This window comes from Azolla caroliniana, unplaced genomic scaffold (genome assembly GCF_043228905.1).
Source record: "Azolla caroliniana isolate FFs.n. ecotype wild unplaced genomic scaffold, voAzoCaro1.0.p SCAF_11, whole genome shotgun sequence".
In the NCBI taxonomy this organism is placed as follows: Eukaryota; Viridiplantae; Streptophyta; class Polypodiopsida; order Salviniales; family Salviniaceae; genus Azolla; species Azolla caroliniana.
The window spans coordinates 38,227-52,447 of NW_028230446.1; positions in this window are offsets into that span (position 1 = coordinate 38,227).

Here is a 14,221-nt window from a genome sequence, read left to right on the forward strand (position 1 = left end):
TCCTATAATAAAACATAAATGAAAATAATATTCTACATATTACAATAGATGGTGAAATGGTTAAGAGCTCAACTCATATAATACACGGTCATGGGTTCGAGTCTTGCCATATCATGACACTATCCCCCCCCTTAAGACGACGAGTGGAACGAGTCGACGCTGCTTGAGGATTGGGTTTGTCTGGATGGCAACAACTTCATACTCCGGGCCGGCGTCTAACTGAAACGGGGGTGGCGGTGGTGTAACACGATCGGGAATAGTGTTTGCTTTATAAGGTTCAAGAAGAGAACTATGGAAGACCGGATGTATCTGAAGATGCGGAGGAAGATCAAGGCGGAACATGACATCATTAATCTTACCGGTAATATGGAAAAGACCGAGTCGTCGATAATCCAACTTGTCGCATGGTCGAGTAGTCTTGATGTGACGACGTAAGAGCTATACTCAATCTCTGATGGCAAAAGAGGAGGGAAGCCGATGACGATCCACATAAGTCTTCTATGTGTGTTGAGCATGACGAAGATGAGTAGAGAGATCCATCTGGATCTTGCGTAGTCTCTCCAAATGATCCTCGGCACGAGGATGGGTAGGTAGCTCCGGGGTGTCAATCACCAACCAACGAGGATGAGAACCGGTATAAGCGTAGAATGGGGAGACTCGAGTCGAGGAGTGAACAACATTATTATACGCAAACTCTGCAAAGTGGAGAATCTCGGCCCAATCGTCCTGTTGATAACTCAAAAAACACCAGAGATATTGTTCCAGTGTTTGGTTTGTTCATTCCGCTTGCCCATCAGTCTGGGGATGGTAACCAAAGGAGAGGTTGCAAGAGACCTTGAGCATCTTGAAGAGATGCTGCCAAAATTTGGAGACGAATTGCGGCCCTTGGTCACTGATGATATTGTTTGGGAGGCCATGATGCCGAAATACCTCACGCATGACAAGGGCGGCGGTTTCCTTGCTAGTAATGGCCTTAGTACACGGCACAAAATGTGCCATCTTAGTATATCGATCGACGATGGTTAAGATAGCATTGAACCCCTTCGAGACCGGCAAATCTGTGATAAAATCAAGACAAATAGACTGCCACGACTTACTTGGAATCGGTAAGGGTTCCAACAAGCCATAGGGATGGTGTTGTGGCATCTTTGCTCGACAACAAGCACCACAAGTCCGAACGTAGTCGTCGACAAAACGTCGCATATGGGGCCACCAAAAGGATCGTTGAACTAGATCCAACGTCTTAATGCCATAGGGGTGTCATGACAACTTTGGACGATTTGAAGGCGACAGGAGAAATCGGGGACATATACAAGCTTTTTAAAGAATAACAAACCATCCTGATATTCGAATTGTCGGTAGTCTATACCTGGTTTTTGAGACTGGGAACAAGATGCCTGAGAGGTATCAATGTGCGCTAGAATGTCTTGAGCAAAATTGTCCGTCTTCAAGTTTGCACGTATGGTATTGGTAATCTAAACCCTAAACCCTAAACCCTTTCGCACACGAGCATTTTGGAAATAAGAAAGATTCTTGTGATCACTGAAGATGATGACTTGATGTGGAGAGCCCTCCAAAAAATGCCACCATTGTACAAATGAATCCACGATGGCTAATAACTCCTTATCATGTATTTTGTAGATGATTTCCACGGCATCGAATTTGTGCGAATGGAAATCCATAGGATGTAACTCTTCTTTATCTCCTTGTTGAGAAAGGATGCTACTGAGGGCGAAATCCGATGCGTCAACCTCCATGATGAATGGTTTGCTTGTATCCACATGAGCTAGAATAAGTGCTGATGTAAAGGCTTTCTTAAGATGCCGAAAAGCCATTTCCGCTTCATTGGACCAAAGGAATGCTTGTCCCTTCTTCGTAAGTTGTGTCAAAGGTAAAATAATCTTTGAGTAATCTTGGATAGACTTGCGGTAGAAGTTAGCAAAACCTAGGAAACATTGTACATCTCGTAACGAACAGGAAGTTTGCCACTCTAGCACAGTTTTGACTTTAGGTGGATCCATGGAGATGCCCTCTGAGGAAATGACGTAGCCTAGAAATTCCACTTGCTTGTAGTCAAAGCTACATTTTTCTAGCTTGGCATAAAGACCATTCTCATGGAGTGGTTTTAGTACTAATAGTACATGAGAATCATGCTCTTCCTGGGTCTTCGAATAAATCAATAGATCATCTAGATAGATGATCAAACAGATATCCAAGAGGTCTCTGAATATATCATTTGCCATGTGTTGGAAGACTACGGGTGCATTGGTTAGGCCAAACGGCATAACAGTATACTCGAAATGCCCATACCACGTGCGAAAGGCGGTCTTCCATTCATCTCTCGGTCGGATCTGCACGAGGTTATACGCTCCTCGTAGATCGATTTTGGAAAAAAACTTGGCACCATTAACTCGCTCTAAAAGACTTGATATAAGAGGAAGTGCATACCTATTCCGGATGGTGACCTTATTCGAGCCGTAGTAATCAACGACGAGATGAACTGAGCCATCTTTCTTCTTGACAAAGAAGATGGATGAGCTAATGATGGATAAACCCGCTTGCCAAGTTCTCCTCTATGTAGGCCCGAATGACTTCTAACTCAGTGGGTGACAAGTTGTAAATTGGTCCCCATGGTGGCTCTATTCCTGGTTGTAAATCGATGGGACAGTCATAGGGACGATGATGAGGAAGAGTACCGTCTTTTACCTTGTCAAATACATCGGCATAAGGATGATATTTTGCCGGAAGTTGCACCGAGGATTCCTTCTTAATAGTGCTGGAAGGATGTACTGATATTGCAAATAGGAACATTGCCTCCTTGTGTCCTTCCTCACGTAATTGATGGAGTAAAATGGTCGAAACTCGATGAGTAGATTCTTGGGGTTGTCGATATCGGATTTCACTTGTTCTCCAATCTATGTCTGGATTATGTAATTCAAACCAAGATAATCCTATAACAATGGGATGATTTGGACTACTAATTATATTAAATGATACTACACACACAAAACTACCTAGGACAACTTGAATGAGTTATGAATCTTTTACAATATTCCCGGAAGCAATGGGACGACCATCAATGACTACTACAGATGCAGGACAAGGCAGTTTTCTTAAGGATATTTGAGAAGCTTGGGAAAAATTTCGATCCATGAAACAGGAATTAGCTCCGGAATCTAAAAGTGCTAGGATGTGTACAGGGGGAGTACTTTTAGTACTAACCATGACTTGGGCTAGGAACACATTGCTAACTTGCTTGGACGGAATGGAACCACTAATGGGTTGTACAGATCTAGGGTTGTCCAACCAAACGGCTCCTATTTTGGTTGGGCTCAATCATTTAACTCTTCATCTAATTGAGTAAGGATTTCAAATTTGTTTGAGATACTTGGGCTATTAGTACTTGTTAAGGATCTATGTATCGATGGAGTAAGCTCCTCGATGTCGTGGCGGGATTCGGACCGGCGTATACCCTCTTGATGGCGAATCGGGCGGAGATAGTTGTCGGATACCTCCGAGCCTCACACTCACTCAATGATTAGTAAATGATTAAGCATGATATCTCTCTCACTCTCTCAAGCTCTCTTTCATAGACAATAGATAAATAGATATAGACAATAAGAAGCAAGAGTATGTCTATTATTAACCCTCTTTGTTAAGAGGTCTAGCACCAACAAGGAGAGAGATTAGTGATCTCTAACTCAACACATCACTAATCTCTCTTGTCATTCCCTCTTCGTAGGTGCTTTAACCATATTGTGTCCTTGTTGATGCACTCTTGTTCACAACTAGTCGTGGTGTTATCCAAGGGCTTAACATCCCCCCCAACCTAATGAGTGCACACTCCTGGGTGCACTGTGGGAGGGGAGCTTCGGGTGGTAGTTCTATGGGGCATTCGGACTCTTAGTTGCCAAGTCCGGTCGGAGCCTTTGGCCTTAACCTAGGCGGGGTATTTGGTCGATGTGCGCAGTTGTCGGGTGTCCCATGCAGTCGTGGTATAGTCGTGGGTGGGAAGCCGGCTTGGTTTCGGGACCCAGAAGCTAGTGGCACCTTTGTGCCAACCTTGGGCGTTTGTGAGTGCTTTTTTGACTCGCCAAATAGCACGTTCTCCGCGGCGTGGTCCTTCGGTGAAAGTTGCATTCACCCATTTGCGTGGCGGAGATGACTTTGTTCCGATGTTAGTGTTTCTCTGGCTGTGGGTGGCCGCCGGTTGTGCGTGTTCTTTTTGGTTGGGTGGGTTCGCGCTCTCAAGTTTGTCGACATCGGTGGTGCGTGATTCGAGAGTTGTTGTAACAAGTTTCTCGGACCTCACACCATTTGTAGTTTGGAAGGAGACGATGTTCTTGCTTGGCAATAGGAGACATTTGCTTATGTGACACCAATCCAAACCGAGGAGGCACGGGGTGTACAACACTTTTGGTGGGAGGACCCAAACACGAATTGAGTGGTCACTATATTTTTCCTTGATGTTACACACGAAGGTTCCAAGGCAGGGCAATGTACAACAATCGCAGCCAAGGAATTTGTCGTTGCATACTTCGAGGTTTGGGGAACCTAGATGTTCCCACGTTTCGAAGGAGAAAAGGGTTAGTGATGCTCGAGTGTTGATCACCGCTGTTAGAGGTACATTGTCGGCAAAGCATGGTAGGTGTGTCGTCACGTCAATAGAGGTGCGTTGTGGTCTCTTACAAGCCATCGCCCTACTCCCTTGTTCATAGAGTTTGAATTGTTCTGGGAAGTCCACCTCTCTCGAGGTCTGCCGAGTGGTCACATCCTCTTCTTGGCGCGTGATTCGTTGCACTAGGCCTACGTCTCTTACGTCTGCCTGTTTTCGTCAGGTTACGAGAGTGGTGACCTTAAAACACGAGATCATGTCTCCATCCTCATCGCAACACTTTGTACCAATAGGGTACATTGCATCGGTCGTGGCGAGGGCGTCCACCCAATTCATCTCTGACACATCGGAGGCTACAGATTGGTCCTCTCTTTCTCTTGCGTTCTCCGCCTTAGGATTAGTGGATTATTTAGGAAATGGCTGACCGCTAGCAAAGATTTGGACTGTCTTTGTAGGGTTACACGCTAGGAGGTTAGTCTCGAACTCGGTGGTTTTTGAGCAGTCGTCCACGAGAGGGCTGCCTTCTTGTTCGTGCACCTTTTGTGTGTATGCTTTGATGCGGAAGGTTTTGTTGTTTTTGCGCATGTAGATTGTATCATTCCCAAAATCCATGACGAGGCGGCTTACACATAGGAATGGTCTCCCTAGTAAACACCCGTAAGCCACATGATTGGATGATCTTGTGATGACGAAGGTGAGATTGAACTCGACCCCGTGGATAGTGAAGTGGTGGCAAGGATCATGCCTTCTGGCCGTTGGATAGACCCATCTGCCATTCAAAGTGTGACGTCCGAAGGAAACATTTTTGGGCTCCCCCACTTACACCAACCTTTGTAGTTGACTATGCTTACCCCCGCTCTAGTGTCGATGATCGCATCACACGTCATGCCGTTGACGCAAACGGGGAGAGTGAAACTAGTGTCGTCGCTCTCGAAGTGAGCTTCACATATATCGACCGGCGTTCCTTTGGGTTGTTTGGAGACTGTGGTCGTATGAGGGATGAGTGTGTGTATCTTTTCTCCATAACCTGCTAACAAGTGTCAAGATTCGAACTCTTGACACGACCATGTTATAATCTACTATTATGAGTTAACCAAGATATCTAGTACTAGTTATGTATGTAATTGTTCCTTATTATTTTGCTAGCATCATGTGCATAGTTGCTCCCTTGTAGTATTTACACTTGGCACATGCATGCATACCTACATGCTCTATTGTAGATTCACATGCGTGCAACAAGTATGCATGCCATGTAGTATAAATAGAGGAGTTCACCTTGAAGGAATTCAAGGTGAACAACACCAGTTATGGAGTCTTTCCTTTAGTACTATATTCTTTCTTGTCCATTTGGTTATCTTCTTGGTTGTCTCTTGAGTTTATGATCCGTGACAGTTTGTTCACCTTCCCATCCTCATAGCTCTCCCTCTCATAAGCCATAGCTATGTCCGACTCAACTAGTGAGTTAGGCCAAATAATGGTAGCCTTACGACAACTACAACTTGAAAATGAAGCCCTTCGAAATTCTTTACAAGAACTTCAAGTCGGTACCTCCTTATCCTCACAACCCCCGAACCCTAGTCTCCCACAACAACCTAGCCTAGAGCCCGATCTTCTACCAACATCTAGCCTAGCTTCGTCACAGTTTCTTGAGCCTAAGGTTAGCCTCCCAGAAAAATTTGATGGAACGAGGTCGCGTTTCCGAGGGTTCATCAACCAAGTTCGACTTATCATTCGGCTACAACCTCAACGTTATGGAGATGGTCTTCGACAAGTCGGTCTTGTGGGCACCCTTCTCTCCGGTCCGGCCCAAGCTTGGTTTGCACCATTGGTAGAAACCTCATCACCTTTATTGGAGGACTTTCCCGCCTTCCTCGCCGAGTTAGAGGCCACATTTGGAGAGACGGACCGACGACGTACAGCTCTTAACAAGATTTATGCACTCGAACAAGGTTCACGTGCAGCTTCGATCTATGCTTCCGAATTTCGACAACTAGCATGCGACGTCAATTGGGATGATCAAGCTTTAGTTGATCACTTTCGGCGCGGTCTTCGAAGCAATGTCAAGAATCTTCTCTTAAACTTTCCGGAGCCCACCTCGTTATCCCAAGCGATTTCACAAGCAGTCCATTGTGACAATCGTCTTTTCGAATTTCGCCAAGAAGAGCGCCGGACTTGGGTTCCACCTCATTCACTTCCACGCCACGCCCCGGTCATACAACCCCAAGCATCCTCACACTCGCCTACTTCGGCAGATGCTCCTGTCCCCATGGAAATTGATCAAGCCCGATTTCGGCCATTGACTGATGCTGAACGACAATTTCGGCGGGCTAATGGCTTGTGCATGTATTGTGGCGCCTCCGGTCATGTCGTTCGCCATTGTCCTAGGAGTACTCGCCCACAATTCCATCGAGCTACCGGACCCCAACATCCGGAAAACGACATCGTTCGGTTGCAGTAGGAGCCATGCAACTGGACATCTCCCGTCGCCCACATTCTCTTGGTTCCATTGCCGGACCATCAGGCAATTTCACATTGGAGGTATGGCTTTCGTTTAACTCTAGTTCCATTCAGTCTGTTGCTTTACTTGATTCTGGGGCATCTTCTTGCTTCATCGACGTCGCGTTTGCCCAAGCACATGGCGTACCTGTCGTTGGCCTCTCAAAACCCATTCCAGTTGAAGCCATCGACGGGTGCATCCTCTCGTCAGGTGCAATTACTCAAGCTACAATCCCATTAGGGCTTCGGGTGGGCTCACACCAAGAGGAGCTCACCTTTTACCTCATCGCATCTCCTCGACATCCGATCGTCTTAGGACTAACGTGGTTGGAGGCGCACAATCCAATAGTAGATTGGTGCAACCGCTCGATCACATTTAGCAAGCCAAGATGCTCGTGCAAAAGTATGAAGGTAAATTCAGTTTCCTATCCTTTGGAGACGGTCGACTCCGAATTGACTACCCCATCATCCGTCCAGGATGGGTTTGTTTGTGGTGCCATTTCTAACACACTCCATGTTATTCCCGAAAAATACCAACACTTCTCCGACGTATTTGAAAAATGTAATGCTGATCGGTTGCCTGAACACCGGCTCTACGACTGTCCGATTGATCTTCAAGAAGGTGCGTGTCCACCCTTTGGTCCTCTATATGCGTTGTCTGCACCAGAGTTGAAGGCCCTTCGTGTGTATCTTGATGAGAACCTCGCGAAAGGCTTTATTCAACCTTCTAAGTCACCAGCTGGGGCCCCCATTTTATTTGTGAAGAAGAAGGACGGCTCTCTACGCTTATGCGTCGACTACCGAGGTCTCAACAAACTCACTGTGCGCAACCGCTATCCGCTACCTCTGATCCCCGAACTCCTTGATCGGCTCCGAGTTGCGCGTGTCTTCTCCAAAGTTGATCTGCGTGGCGCGTACAATCTAGTACGCATCAAGCCGGGGGATGAATGGAAAACCGCATTTCGAACACGGTATGGGCATTTCGAATACAAGGTAATGCCTTTTGGTCTTACTAACGCTCCCGCAGTTTTTCAACATATGATGAACGATATTTTCCGGGAATATCTTGATCTTTTTGTTGTCATTTACCTCGATGATATTCTCATTTTCTCGCCAAACATGGAGGAGCACACTCGCCAAGTCCGATTAGTTCTGGCCAAACTTCGCGAGCATGGCCTTTATGCCAAAGGCGAGAAATGCGAGTTCGACCGTACCTCGATCGAATTTCTGGGCTACATCATCTCGCCCACTGGCATCACCATGGATATGAAGAAGGTCTCTGTCATTCAGGCGTGGGCAACTCCAAGGCGACTTAAAGATGTGCAATCCTTCCTCGGCTTCGCAAATTTTTACCGTCGCTTCATCAAGGGGTTTTCCACCCTAGCACAACCTCTTATCGCTCTCACCCATAAGGGCACTCCATTTTTATGGACCTCGGAGGCACAAAATGCGTTCGACTCACTCAAACACGCATTCATCACTGCCCCGGTGCTGCTACATGCCGACCCCACAAAACCCTTCCAAGTCGAAACCGATGCCTCTGACTTTGCCATTGGCGCCATCTTATCCCAAGCAGATGACAACAACCTAATGCACCCAGTGGCTTACTATTCCCGAAAATTTACGGCATCCGAAATCAATTATCCCATTTACGACAAGGAGCTTGCTGCTATCATTGCTGCCTTTGAAGAATGGCGACCCTACTTGGCCGGCGCACAACATCGTGTCCAGGTAGTGATTGATCATAAAAATTTAGTTTATTTTTCCACCACTCGTACTTTGAATCGAAGGCAGGCCCGTTGGTCTACATTTCTCGCTGACTACGATTTTGAGATTGTATTTCGACCTGGTGGCCAACATGGGAAGGCTGATGCCCTTTCTCGCCGAGCTGACCTTGCACTCCGCCCTGGGGATGCTGCTTATGCTCAACAATCTAGACGTTTGTTGAAACCCGACCAATTGCATATGTTTGCCACTTGTATGTTGCAGGATGATTCTTTACTCCAACAAATCACTGATGCATCCAAGACCGATGCGTTCGCCAACGAGATTCGAGATAGTCTGCAAAACCCCTCCAAGGCGACCAAAAGGAAGGATCTTGACACCTTCACCATACAAGAGGGTTTGTTGTTCCGAGATCATCTCTTATACGTCCCAGAGGGCCCATGTCGCACCCGGGTGTTGCGGGAATGCCACGATGACCCACTTGCAGGTCATTTCAGGGTCGCGAAAACCCTCGAGCTAATCTCTCGGGGGTATTGGTGGCCACAACCATGGAAGCTGGTCAAAGAATACATAAAGAGTTGTGAGGTTTGTGCTCGCTCCAAAGCCATTCATCATCGGCCATACGGCTTACTACAGCCGCTTCCATGTCCTCGTCGTCCTTGGGCCTCTATTTCTATGGACCTGATAACTGATCTACCCTTGGTCAATAGTTATGACTCGGTGTTGGTCGTTGTCGATCGGTTTACGAAGATGGCTCACTTCACTCCATGCTCCAAAACCATTTCCGGAGAAGGAATGGTGCATCTCCTACTCAACAATGTAGTACGCTTGCATGGACTCCCCGATGATGTCATCTCGGATCGCGGACCCCAGTTTGTCTCTCACTTCTGGCAGCGCCTGCTACAAACTTTAGGCATCTCTGTCAAGTTGTCCTCCGCTTATCACCCCCAAACTGACGGGCAAACGGAGCGTGTCAACCAAATCCTTGAGCAGTATCTTCGGTGCTCGGTTAGTTACCAACAAGATGATTGGGTCAACTTACTTTCGCTCGCGGAATTCGCCTATAATAATTCTCTCCATGCATCGACTGGCGTCACTCCCTTCTTTGCCAACTATGGTTTACATCCTCGCTTCAACATTTCCCTTCCTACCACTTCCGTGAACCCTTCGGCGGAGGATCGTGCCCGCATTTTGGAAGAAGTACATCATGATTTATCCTTGGAGCTTAGTCTTGCTAATGAACGATACAAGAAGCAGGCTGATCGCCATCGATCTTCCACTCCACACTTTGTCGTTGGAGACATGGTCTGGTTGTTACGTCGACACATCTCTACTACTCGTCCATGTGCGAAACTTGATTACAAGAAGTTGGGACCATTCCGTATCATCGAGTGCATCAATCCCGTCGCCTTCCGGCTCGCCCTTCCATCCCACTTCCGGATTCACGATGTTTTTCATGTCTCCCTCCTCGAACCCCATTATGCTTCACAACTCCCAGGACATCAAGCCCCACCACCACCACCTGTGCAATTGACGACAGGGGAGGAATACGAGGTCGACCAAATCCTTGACTCGCGTTGGCACCGTCGACACTTGCAATACCTCGTCCTATGGAGGGGTTACCCCATGTCTGAGGCCACATGGGAACCATCGGCAAATTTACAAAATGCCCCAGAGGTCGTCCAAGATTTTCATCACCGATATCCCCACAAACCAGCGGCCGATTTGGGAAGGCGGCGTAAGAGGGGGGATAATGTCAAGATTCGAACTCTTGACACGACCATGTTATAATCTACTATTATGAGTTAACCAAGATATCTAGTACTAGTTATGTATGTAATTGTTCCTTATTATTTTGCTAGCATCATGTGCATAGTTGCTCCCTTGTAGTATTTACACTTGGCACATGCATGCATACCTACATGCTCTATTGTAGATTCACATGCGTGCAACAAGTATGCATGCCATGTAGTATAAATAGAGGAGTTCACCTTGAAGGAATTCAAGGTGAACAACACCAGTTATGGAGTCTTTCCTTTAGTACTATATTCTTTCTTGTCCATTTGGTTATCTTCTTGGTTGTCTCTTGAGTTTATGATCCGTGACAACAAGCCTCCATTGAGGCGCCGAAGGACGTCGTGCCATGGTTGGATGTCGAGTTGGAGCAGCTCTTCAAGTGTGAACTCTATTTCCTTGGCGAGTATAGGTTGTAGTTGGGGGTTGTTAGTCACGAAGGTGCTGGTGTAGCTCTGTACTTCGCGTAATGTGAGTCATAATTTCAAATTTAATATTTGTTGGAGCAAGACTGTGTTGACTTCTTTGATTGGGGCAGATTGGGAGATGGGAATGTCGGTTGGTGTTACGATGAGGGGGGGTGTACCCGTGTGTTGGGGTGCAGGATTTACCCATTCTTCGAGTTGCTTGAAGTTTAGGCTCGAAAGACTAAGCAATCTTTTGCACAGTTCGGTTCGGATGAGTTTGATGTACTCTTCAACCTTTTGTTTTTCAGCTATTGGGTTTGGGTATGCTGCTAGGTGTGCGGGCAGCTCTTGGTTAGGGTTGACGGGTATTGTTTCTACGTCTCCCTCCGGTTCTTGTTCTTGCTTTGAGGCCTGCGTGGATGCATTTTTTTTGGATTTTCATCTCTTACACGTAGTCGTGGGGAGGCCTTGGTCGTGACACTTTAAGTTATGAGCTATTCTTTGAGCTCGTGTGATGACATTGGCGCCAACCGTTGATGGTACGATAGATAATAGGTTTGCGCCAATCCTTTTCTTTTTTTCTGGGCAATCGGGTACTAAGTGATCTTTACCACACCCTGGGCATGATGCTTCTCTTTGGAACCACTCGATAACGTCTTGTGACTGTTGAGTGAGACTTTGCACTGGTGGTTGTGGGGTTGTTTCGAGTGAGGGGTGTCGTGGTCGTTGTGCCATCGGGTTGTAGTATTCATGTTTGGTTGGGCACTCGCTAACCATGTGTGGGCCTTGGCAATTGAAACATTTCAATTCTGGCCTCCTTAGACCACTATTGTTTTAATATCCCATCGACGATTCCTATTGTTCTCCTCTCAAGACGTAGACCGGTATTTGGTCACCTTCGAAGTCGACAAAGTGGGAAAGCACCTCTTCTTCAACACCATACCCCTGGTATGCTTCATATTCGGGGGTGACCCCCCCAACCTGAGTTTGGTTATCGGTGGTATATTCTAGTTCGGCGAGGCGAGTGCCGATATGCAGTAGTGGGGGTTGTTGGGGAAGTATTTCTGGTAGTTGTGGGCGGCTAAACGGTGGAGGTGAGCATGGGTGCTCTACCATTGGTGTTTGGCTATACCTTCCGTTTGGGGCTTGCCAACAGTTCTCTTGAGAATGCATCACGAAAGCTTTGCACCACTTACAATATTGCGACCGTCGTTGGTGGAGGAGGGGGCACTCATGCCCCTTGTGATGGCCATGGCATACTGTACACCTTACATTTTCTCTTTGGGTGTATGCTTGGGGTCTTTCTATACGGGGTGGTCTCGGTGGCATGGGTAGAGTAGGGTCTGAGGGCTTCTCACGGTTGTTCGTAGGCTCTTGAGTGGGTATTCGTAACCCGCTCATTGAATCCTCGAAGGTCATCACTACCGTGCAAGCTTCAGTGAACGACCGACACATCCTGGCAATCAGAAAGTTTTGGAGCGTCGGATCGAACAGCCCATTGATGAAGCGGCTCATCAATTTGTCATCTGACATCTTGTCACTCGGGCTACAACGATGGTGTAGGCTTTTCATGCGGCGTATGTAGTCCCTGACCGTCTCATTTGCTTCTTGCTTGAGGGCGAAAAGTTGGTCGATCGGGTTCCATTTATTCCCTCAACGAGCAAAGTTTATCAAGAAATCTTTGATGACGTTCCCGAAGTCCGCGACGATGTCTTCATTCAAGGTTCTAAACCAAATTCTGGCTTGGTCATCTAGTGTAAACCCAAATGCGGTTACTTTGGTGGTCTCTATGAGGGGTTCATAAGCGCGACATATCTGTTTGAACCTCTCGACGTGATCATAGGCGTCACCGAAACCGAGAAAACGGGGTACTAGTTTAGAAATGGAAGCACTCTTCCCGCTGTCGTTTGTAGGGTTTCTCGAATGGTCCATAGGTGCTCGCTCTTTTTCCATCAATGCCATGAGGGTTTGGATGGATTGTAACGCTAGTGCGAGTTTGGTGATTGGGGATGTCGAGGAAGTTTGGTCGGGTGTAGGGGTCGTGTCCATACGTGGTGGTCTCGGGTGTCGTTGCGTGTGGGCTTCGTTTGGACTGTCGCCCGTTGTGCTTGAATGCGGTGGGGGGCTGCGCTCACGGCCTCGATGGTGCATATGCGACGATGGTTCTAGGAGGTGAAGTTTTTGTTGCACTCGTGCGAATCTGTCTTTCCTTTCTACCAAAGCGTCTTCGATATCTCGGGTGATGCTTTCCGGTTGTCCTCCTTTCGCGAGTTGTACCGCCCATATATTGATTTCTTGTTCTATCACTCGTAACTCCCGTGCGGCATCCCGTATGTGTCGCTCTACGTTGAATGGGTATGCCATTGGACTCTCCTGTAGTGGGGGCGTGGTGAGAGGTGCTTTAGTTCCTAGGCTCGATGGGAGGTTCATGTTTGGTAGCGTCCCTGGAGTTAGCCACCCTCCGTGGTACCGAGTCGGGTTAGGTGGGTTAGCATCATGTGTTTGGTTGGTTTGGGGGGACTCCTCGTGGCGTGTGGGTCAGGTTTTGAACATCTCTGTCCATGAGGATCCGGCCATGTTTTCTTGTCAAGCTTTCATAAGTTCGTCGAACTTTAAATCTTTTGTTGAACTTTGAATCTTTCGTCGAATGATGAGGGTTCGTCGAATGATGAACCTTCGTCGAATGATGAGGGTTCGTTGAATGATGAAGCTTCGTCGACGAATGATTAACCTTCGATGAATGATTAACCTTCGTCGAATGATGAAGGTTCGTCGAAGGATGAACCTTCGTCGAATGATGAGGGTTCGTCGAAGGATGAACCTTCGTCGAATGATGTGAACCTTCGTCGAATGATCAACCTTCGTCGAATGATGAAGGTTCGTCGAATGATCAACCTTCATCGAAGGATGAACCTTCGTCGAATGATGAGGGTTCGTCGAATGATGAACCTTCGTCGAATGATGTGAACCTTCGTCGAATGCTGAACCTTCGTCGAATGATGTGAACCTTCGTCGAAGGATGCTTCTCTTATCGAACTCTGTTCTTTTGACGAACTTTGCGTGGGAAATTTGAATTTTTTTGGTGCCAACGGTCGTTTCGTGCCCCGTGGGATGATCGTAATCCATGAGAATCGCGGTGGTTATGCTTGCCTTGTAACGGCTCAATCTCCACAATGTTTAGTGT